Raw genomic sequence first — 10,072 nt, 5'->3', positions numbered from 1 at the left:
AACATTTTAACCTCTGTCAGGGGCATTAACCTGGGACTGTTGTCTTTGTATCCATGCGTACATGCTGATTTTGTTTTTTGGCATGTGGTTTCTAGGACCTTTCAAGTAGTATAAATTTGGATGCCAAATTCGCATTAGAGTTAGGTGATTGTTATCAGCTCTCAGAGGAGAGTTTTCTGTGTCCCCTTTCCTCCAATCTAGGGCCAATATGAGAAAGCAAGATGCTGTGCCATATCCCTTCGCTGGTGGTCAGACTCTTTCTATTGTACTCTCTCAGTGAAGGTGTAATCCTTCAAAGATTTTATTTGAGGGTGTCAGACCCAACTCCCCACCTTGTATGGACCCAAGGACTTCTCTTCCAATTTGTTCATTAAATCCAAATTCTCAGGACATCCCAACAGTAAGTAGAGGCTTATTCTATGGTTTCTAGATTTCCTTTCATTTTTGACATCTGGTTATGTTTCTTATGTTTTATCTAGTATTACTAGATGTTTCATATTGAAATGTATTGTATTTGAAGATATCTGATATTCAGTATCATTGTAATATAAAACTTTTAAGCATTTTAGAAGGATTTCTAAAAAAATAGAATTTTTTAAGTATATATGTCTAATATTAACAGTTAAAATCCTAAGAATCTGGAAGGTCTCAATTCTAAGGGACTCCTAAATAGATAGAATTTTACTTTATTTAGGTTTTTGTTAACTAAACTTTACCATTATTACACTGAATTTTTCCCTTTTTTAACCAGTTGTGTTGGCGTAGTATAGACACAGCCTGAATCATTGTGAGGAATGGAAATTGGGTTTGACTCTATAAAAAGCCAAAAAAAAAAAAAAGAGATGTGATGCCATGGAGACTGATGATATTTTCTCTCTCTCCTAGGGAGAGATTCAACCAAAGTGATGAACAAATTTAATTTAGGATTACTAAACTCAACTACAGGTATATCAACTGTAGGCATTTGCAAATGTGTCTGGCTCTGGTAACTAAGATACTCTTGTAGAGATTATTCTACCAATGCTTTATTCTAATTTCATGAAAACGAACAGGCTAGTAAAGCAATAGTATAGGCACTTTCTCTCTCATCTCTTCAGATGCTTTAATTTCTTAAATTGTTTTACCAAAAATAAAACAAAACAAAATGTAAGCAAGAAAGTGCCCCTTATTGAAATGCCTTGGGCAATCCTGAATGTGGAATATGCTGGGATCCAGGCCCATAGAAAAGAAGAAAGCTGAGTCCAAGTGATCTAGAAGCTTGGGAGAATAAAGTGAATTTAGAGGTTCGTGCTTCAGATTGTTTATAGAATGTCCAGTGTTGTGCTCAAAAGAGACCTTAGACTCAAGGATAATTCAAGTAATCTTTGGTAACAAAACAGAATGGAAAGGCTGAGAGAGGTACTCTCCAGAGGGAAGAAAAGTATTAGGAGGAAGGCCATGCTAAGAGTGACAATTTGAAATATAACAAACAGGAATACATCCTAGATAATCGATTATTTACGCCTGAAGGTCAGGGATGAGCTCATGGAACAGAGATGAGAACAGAGAACAGTTGAGTAGTTCAGTGTGAAAGCTCTAGAGGTAGTCTAACTGGCTTCAAATTCCATTTTCACCACTTATTATGTGTGGGATATTATGCAATTAATTTAACTTTGCTAAATCTCAGTTTCTCCATCTGCAAAAGAGAGGTAATAAACCTTACAAAGTTGTAGAAATAATTAAGTAAGATCATAACACAAAGTGCTTAGCAAAGTGCCTGGTGTCTCATATGTGCACAAATATAATTTTATTTATTTATTTTTTGTTTTTTTGAGACAGGGTTTCACCCTGTCGCCCAGGCTCGAGGGCAGTGGCACAGCCAAGACTCTCTGCAGCCTCAACCTTTCTGGGCTCATCAAATATAATTTAAAATGATTATAATGATAATGGTGGCAGTGGTGGTAGCATTACGGTCTAGCTAGGGTCTGACCAAGAAAGCTGGAGATAAGATATAGTTGGAGTTGTTTGGTTGTCCATTCATTCCTTTAATCATTCATCAACATTTAATACATACCAGATACTGTGCTAGGTATCTGGAATTTGGGAACAAACCCCAGCCATAGTTTTATAGACTTGCCAATGGAACAAAGAAGAATGTATTACAAATGGAAGGCTTTATTACTAGTCACCACTCCTCACTGGTGTAACCTTCTCAATCCACCAACTATACGGCTACTGTTAGATCACACACAGTATTAAGATGGACCCACTAATACATTTCCTCACTCGTTATGACTGACTTGGAAATGAAGCGAAGGTTGGTGACAGTGACAGCAATGATGGCAGCAGGAAACAGTACTGAAGTCTGAAATAACTGTAGCTAATTCTGGATTACTCGGTCTTCTCCAGGAGCCCGACTCTTCATAAAGAATATGCTGGAACTACAAAAAAATCCCCCCAAGTGTCTTGGAGCCTCATGCTTATATTTGAGTGTTGGTTTGACCACATTCTAGTTCTAGAAACTTTAACCTATGAATTATCCTCCCTGATCTTCAGTTCTTTAATTCTATTTGGGACTGTGAAGTTAGCTGAGCTGATTGAAAAGTATACAGAAGAGTGGATAATAGAGGATGTGCTGAGTATTTCCAGATCCAGTCTCTACTGTTTTTTACCTAACCCATATGAATACTGAATCAAAGGGCTTCCTTGCCTCTGATTTCTAGTTGCTTTTGACTAGGAGGAGTCACAGGATGGTTGAGAGGAGAATGATATCAGAATAGTTATCTCTCTACACATTTCATACGGACTATGTCTTTTTAATAAAGTCCATAATTCCTATCAAAGGTGCTCTCAGTTTAGCTCTTTCTAAATTCCTACAATCATTTTATTCCTGCATCCCTAAGGTAGTTACGTTTTACCTCTCTCCCTAGCTCCAGGTACTGAAGTATCTTTTGCCATAGATTCTAACCCTGTGTACATCTTTGTAATAGTCCCTTTGTGAAATGCACTCCAAATGCTCCCATTTATTTTTGCCTCCTGTTTCTTCCCGTCTTCTTGACCTCACCATATGGCTCTGATATTTCAGTCGGGATTTATATTTGCTTCACTCTCTTACTAACAATGTGAACTTTGGCAAATTAATTAACCTTTCTTGCCTCAATTCCCTATCCATTATTTTGAGCTAAGGATCATTGTGAGGATTATATGGAGCATAATAAGAATGTTGTACATGATAATTATTGAGAGGTGTGAACCATTTTGACAGATCTCAACTACTCTGCACCTGGAAGATTAATGACAACAACTTTATTAAAACCGAGATTAGTGCCCCACTTGCTCTTATGGGGGAATTGGGAAAGAACTATTTTGCAAAAGAAAATAATATCCGATTTTAAAATAGATTAAAATTGGCACAAATATTTTCGGTAGCCAGCCTCCAAAGTGACCTCCAGAGATTCTCATCCCCTAGTCTTCATGCCTTCCTGCGGTCCCCTCCCATGTTGAACAGGGTTTGTCTGTGAAATCAGTAGGATATTACAGACGATTTGTGAATTCTAAGTCTGGTCATAAAAGACATGGTGGCTTCTACCTTGCTTTTCTTTGGATCATTCTTTCAGGGGGATGTTAGATGCCATGTCGTGAGAATACACAGGCAGTCTTATGAAGAAGTCCAAGTGGCAAGGAAATAAGTCCTCTTACCAATAGCCAGTACCAGCCTCCCAGCGTATGAATGAGCTATTCCAGGCTTCGGCTCCAGCCAAGCCTTCAGATGACTGCAGATGCAGCGACACCTTTTTTTTTTTCCTTTTTTTTTTTTTTGAACTGGAGTCTTGCTCTGTCACCCAGGCTGTAGTGCAGTGGCACGATCTTGGCTCACTGCAAGCTCCGCCTCCCGGGTTCAAGCCATTCTCCTGCCTCAGCCTCCCGAGTAGCTGGGACTACAGGCGCCCACCACCACGCCCGGCTAATTTTTTGTATTTTTAGTAGAGACGGGGTTTCACCGTGTTAGCCAGGATGGTCTCGATCTCCTGACCTCGTGATCCGCCCGCCTCGGCCTCCCACAGCGCTGGGATTACAGGCGTGAGCCACCGCGCCCGGCCGCTGCAGCGCCATCTTGACTGCACCATCTTGAGAGACCCTAAACCAGAATCATCCGTCGAAATCAGTCAATTCCTGATCTGCCAGACCATGGGAGATAATAAATATGTATTGATACTTTAAGCCACTATGTGTTTGTGAATTTATTATACAACAATAAATAATTATGTTCTCTCTATTCCAGCGTATCTGTTGAATACTCAGGAATCTGTGATTGTAAAAGGCAAAGCCATGACCTTTGACAATAATTAATTTTAAATTCCTGAATCTCATGGGAATTAAGCCACAATGATCTATTATCCTAATGAGGAAAATCAGCATGGCTTTTCTTTCTCACTCTCGAGTAATAAACTACGTCATGTTGGTCTGGGTTTATTGAGTCTGTCTGTCGTCATAAAACAACTTCCACTATTACCCCAGAGATCTCCTTTTGTAACGTAGTAATTCTTGGCCATAGCAAAGTTACTTGATGAGTTTAGTATTGTTTTGCATTTCCTCATATTCTCTACTGCTTCAGTACTACATTTATTTTATTGTACCATGTAATTATTTTCATTAATGTTTTTAAACTTTCAGTGACGTGTGCTTCTAATCCTGTCATGCTCTTACACACAGCTTAGACAAAGCCTGTTTATTTGGCCTCTATAATTTATCCTTTAATCTTCATTTATAAATCAGTTGGTTCATCTTCTTTCCTGGTTATTCCAGTTCTTTGAACTCATTCCAGCTCTATGAGAAGAAAAGGAGTTCCCCACTGAGAAATGTAGTTTGACCACAACTTTATCTCAGCAATGCACTGAATACTCATTTGTAAAGCTTTCACTTACTTTGGAAGGCAAAGCAACTCCTAAGAATAATAAATATTTGTACATTTTTTAAAAAATTATTACCTCTTGTGAAAATGTGCTTCAGTAAAACATGCTTGGGCTACCAAAGGTTCAAGTTATTGAAAGGGTTGCTCCCACCTAGAACTGAAAGTTCCTATTTATGTGCCAGCGAGAAATCAAAAGTAAAAGGTAAACAAAAATAACCAGTTCCCTATGACTACAAGTTTTAATTTTATGGTATCTGTTCTATGGAAGATTTCCTCCAAACATTTACTTCAAAGCTATTTTCCACACACACACAGAAAATTTCTTCTAGTGTTTTTGTCAAAGATTCTAAGCACGTGGCTTACCAGTATATATTACCTTTGCATTGCTCCACAAACACATATTTTGTTCAGGTAGTTTACATCATTTTGTTTTATTCGAAATACTATGACTTCATAGAAAAGCGATTTGGAATTCGGGAGCCCTGAGCTTTCATATCTTCATTCTGTTTTTGTTTTGTCTTTTGAGGGTTTTGGAGGTAAATTGTTATTTTATATTGGAAAACAAATATGCAACTTGGAATGGATTTGAGGCAAACTCTGCCATAAGTAGATTTTCTTTAAGTGCCTAAACAAAGTTTAAAAAGCAAGTAACAATAAAGCAAAATGTTTCTGGTATAGGACCAGCAGTATAAAAAAAATAGTGTATGAGTACCTGGATAATACACTCCTTTTGCAATAGCGCAACTTTTAGGTACATATTGTTGACTGTCAATTGTGTATGCAGAGTTACAACTCCACACTGCAACAACAACATGCTGCAGTTTCTAAAGAAAACTAAAAAAAAAAAAAAAAAAAAAAGGCATAACCCAGATGTTCCCCCTTTGACAAACTCCATCTAAGTTTAGTTGTGTAGAAGGGCTTAGATATATCTAGAGTAAGCCACATGTAACGTGTTAGTTGATCAATTTTCTAAAATAAGTTTTCAGAACAATGACTGTAAGGTAAGAGAAAAAAACATGGAGGAATGGAGTCCTAGTTACTATGCATGCATTTTTTTGACAGTAGGAATAAACGTTTTAGAGATAATTTATAAACAAAGAAAAAGGCGAATAATTTTGTACAAGAAATGTAACATATTCTGTACAAGGTCTTCACTTTGCTGTCATCATTTGTACAAACTCTTCATCATTTACTTGACCATCACCATCAATACCTGCTTCCTTGATCATTTCATCAAACTTGTCATCTGTTAACTTCTCTCCAGGGTTTGTCATGACATGGCGAAGTTCTGCTGTACTGATATAGCCATTGCCATCCTTATCAAACACACGGAATGCTTCTCTAAGTTCTTCTTCACTTTGTGTGTTTTTCATTTTTCTTGCCATCATTGTCAGAAACTCAGGAGAGTCCGTTTTTCCATTACCATCGGCATCTACTTCATTAATCAAGTTCAGTAACCCTGTTTTTGTGGGATTCTACCCAAGAGACCTCATTATCATTTCCAATTCCTTTGTTGATATAGTTCCATCATCATCTCCGTCAAATAGTGAAAAAGCTTCTTTGAATTCTGGAATCTGCTCTTCAGTCAGTTGGTCTGCCATGCTGCTAGTGCTACCGGTTTCCAAGACGTGACCACAAAACCACTCCCATATCTTCATTCTCACCAATGAAATCTCTACCCTGGGGCATGTCATTTGCCTTCTGTTCTCTTCAATGTGTTCATAACTAAAATGGAAATATACCCACTCTTCCTTTCTCAAGGAAATGCTGTTGGGAAAACGTAAGACATCTTATCTACAAATAAATATACATTATAAAGATATACTATATTAGTATACTATAAAGTACATTTATAACATATATAAATATACTTTAAATATAATGACAGTTTTTAATAGCCTAAAATAAGTCAATGATATTGAAATAAAATCCAGTTATACACAAAGGTCACTTACATTACAATAGAGATAGTTGAGATTAGAATATTAGGAGAAAATAAAGATTAACATACATGTTCAGGTAGCTTAACCTTCATGTTGTCATGGTGAATATTTATTAGGCTGTAATACTAGGCTGAAGTATCTCAAATTCATATCCTTTTACAAAATCAAGAGCATAATTTTATATAACGAGATGAACACAAGGGGTTAAAATAACATGTCTTTGTCATGGTGGGCATTCCACTTCAAAGTTATAGATCTGCATCCATCCTAAGAACATGATTCCTTAGCTCAGAGAAGTCTCCTTGTCCCCATCCAGTGGGGACACTTTGGCATGCTAAGCTGAGTCAGTGCTTTCAGGGTGACCCGTGAGACACACAGACAGCAAATGAAATAACTGCCATTCCGAACTCACAAGCCTTCTAGAAAATGTGTTGTATTCGCTGAGTTCAATGTCTCCTATTTAAAGATTGTGCAGGCAAAATAGATTTTTGGTCTCATAATCACTTGAGATAACATGTGTAAATCTCTACACATCATGTCTAGAACAGAATAAGTCTCAATACATAATGAGAGTAAGAATCATTGATTTTCTCATGTAAAGACCATCCTTTCTATAAAATATTGAAAAGCAAAAAGCTAATAGGAAATATCATTTCTTATGGACAACTATGCAGTCATTAATATAGGAAATATTTTTAATAGGATCAATATGTACCTCCAACTAGTATAATTCTTGTAACTGTCCTTTAAAATCACTTACATCAACCACAGCTTGTCACTTTTTCTCTTGTTTAGCACACTGCTAAGAGAGAATAGAACATTAATATTTTTATACTTTGTATATTATTTTTGACTCATAATTTCAAGCTTGCTTCTTAAAGGGTTAGAAACAAGCTAGAAACATAGGGGAATAAAACAAAGCAAAAAGAAGAAAAAAAAACAAAAACGTCCAAGATATAGATAGGTCTGTACTTAATGGGAGAAGATAAAATGAAACCAGATGGAGATTTTATACGTCTATTTTTGTTTCACTTCATGAAGCAGATAACTTAAAACATGTTTTTCAACATTGGTCTCCTAATCTTCTCTGTCACCTTCCACCAAAATGTTAGGTTGGCAAAGGTTCTATGTGTACCTCCTCCTTTATCACCCTTCGCTTTAGAGAAACATATGCTTTTATGACCAAGCTCTGAAATGATCACTGAAAGAAGCTGGGTAAATATTTTCAAGATAAGCCTGGAGATCTTACTGTCTCTAAATCATCAACAGACAAAAGGGAAAGAGAAAGAGAGTTTCCTATTCAAACATGTTGCTCAAGAGCTAATGGGAGTATTATTATGATTGATAGGCCAGAATCTTTGTCTTTAGGGAAAGTAGCAGGAACACTTAATGGGGTAGGAACTGACCAATATTTACACTGGAGATGAAGCCACGTTTTATTTCATCTGGGGTCAAATATTACTGAATGTGAAATACATTCCTCAGATGAATGTTGCCCTCTCTTCACCCCAGTCAGGGTGTCTGAGATTCCCATGAACTCTTGCAATCAATCTCCATTTGTGATACTCCCAAGATTCAAAGTGTAGCAACTAAGGAAGATTACATGACTGCTTCGTTCTAAGTTGGGTGGATACCAAACTATAGGTAAGTAAAGCTTATTACTCAAACTCTAAAAGCAGTGAATGTTCTAAGTGGTGTCCCAACCGCATGAGTGCACAATGCCTATTAAAGTAAAATGGTCTCTACATAAATCAAAACATTGGGCTGAATATTTCACACATATGATAGCAGTATGATTCCGCCAGTAATGGTTGTGACTGAACCAAAAAAAAGGTGTTGTTTATACAACTATTTTAGCTATTAAGTAGGAGATGATTTTCTTATTTTACTTTCATATTCTGATATTTAAAACAGAAGTTTCAGATCGATAACACTGTCAGCACCGTCTTTTCTTATCTGGTTTGTGATGCCTTTAGTACATTAAAGTGAGAAGAACCAGGCCATCCTTGAAATTACACAGAAAGAGCTTTCTATTCAGGGCTTGCATTGGAAGATCCCTCAAGGCTAAATTCTTACTTTCAGTTGAGAATCAGTCACTGTAAGTAAAGGAATGGAAGCTTCCTCAGGCTAATGATGCTATCGTATTTATACCAGGTTGAGGATCAGCACCAAAGTGTTGTCTATTCTCCTTTCACTGTCAGCTTCCTTGCTTCCCATTTTTTTAAAAAACTACTCCAGTCAGGGTTTTGTCTTTGCCGTTCCACCCATACTGCTCTTATCTGTGTCATCCATGACTTCTGTACTGAATGCCGTGGCCAATTATTTTATTTGATACAGCTGATCACTTCCTTCCCCTGGATTTCCACGACATTATATTCACATCGTTTTATCTTTCTGGGATTTTCAGTGGGGTTTGCTTATTCTTCTTCATCTTCCCAACCTCTAAATATAGGCAAGCTCAAGGGATCAGATTTGGGGCTTCTTTTCTGTCTACACTCACTCACTTAGAAATGCTGATGACACATAAATGTATACCCCAGCCAAGACTTCCCTGTGGAGATCTCAACTAGTACTTCCAGCTACCTATCTGAAGTCTTCACTGAGATGCATAATGGGAGTCTCAAATTAAAAATGTCTAGAATTGCTCAAGATGGATTAAGACTTAAATGTAAAACACAAAACCATAAAAACCCTAGAAGAAAACCTAAGCAGCACCATTCAGGACATAGGCATGGGCAAAGACCTGATGACGGAAACACCAAAAGCAATTGCAACAAAAGCCAAAATTGACAAGTAGAATCTAATTAACCTAAAGAGCTTCTCCACAGCAAAAGAAACTAGCATCAGAGTGAACAGACAATCTACAGAATGGGAGAAAAATTTTGCAATCTATCCATCTGACAAGGGTCTAATATCCAGAATCTACAAGGAACTTAAACAAATTTACAAGAAAAAAAGAAAAACCATCAAAAAGTGATTGAAGGATATTAACAGACACTTCTCAAAAGAAGACATTTATGCAGCCAACAAATATATGAAAAAAAAAAGCTCATCATCACTGGTCATTAGAGAAATGCAAATCAAAATCACAATGAGATACCATCTCACGCCAGTCAGAATGGCAATTATTAAAATATCAGGAAACAATAGATGCTGGCGAGGCTGTGGAGAAATAGGAACGCTTTTATACTGTTGGTGGGAATGCAAATTAGTTCAACCTTGTGGAAGACAGTGTGGT

General features: G+C 37.1%; 1 pseudogene; it reads right to left on the bottom strand.

Annotated features, from left to right (window-relative positions):
- Nucleotides 1-3,994: 3,994 nt before the first annotated feature.
- On the bottom strand, nucleotides 3,995-9,558 carry LOC110741642 (annotated as a pseudogene).
- Nucleotides 9,559-10,072: the final 514 nt, after the last annotated feature.

This window comes from Papio anubis, chromosome 17 (genome assembly GCF_008728515.1).
Source record: "Papio anubis isolate 15944 chromosome 17, Panubis1.0, whole genome shotgun sequence".
Classification (NCBI taxonomy): Eukaryota; Metazoa; Chordata; class Mammalia; order Primates; family Cercopithecidae; genus Papio; species Papio anubis.
The sequence above is the reverse complement of the archived record's forward strand: the minus strand, read 5'-3'. Positions and strand labels throughout refer to the sequence as shown.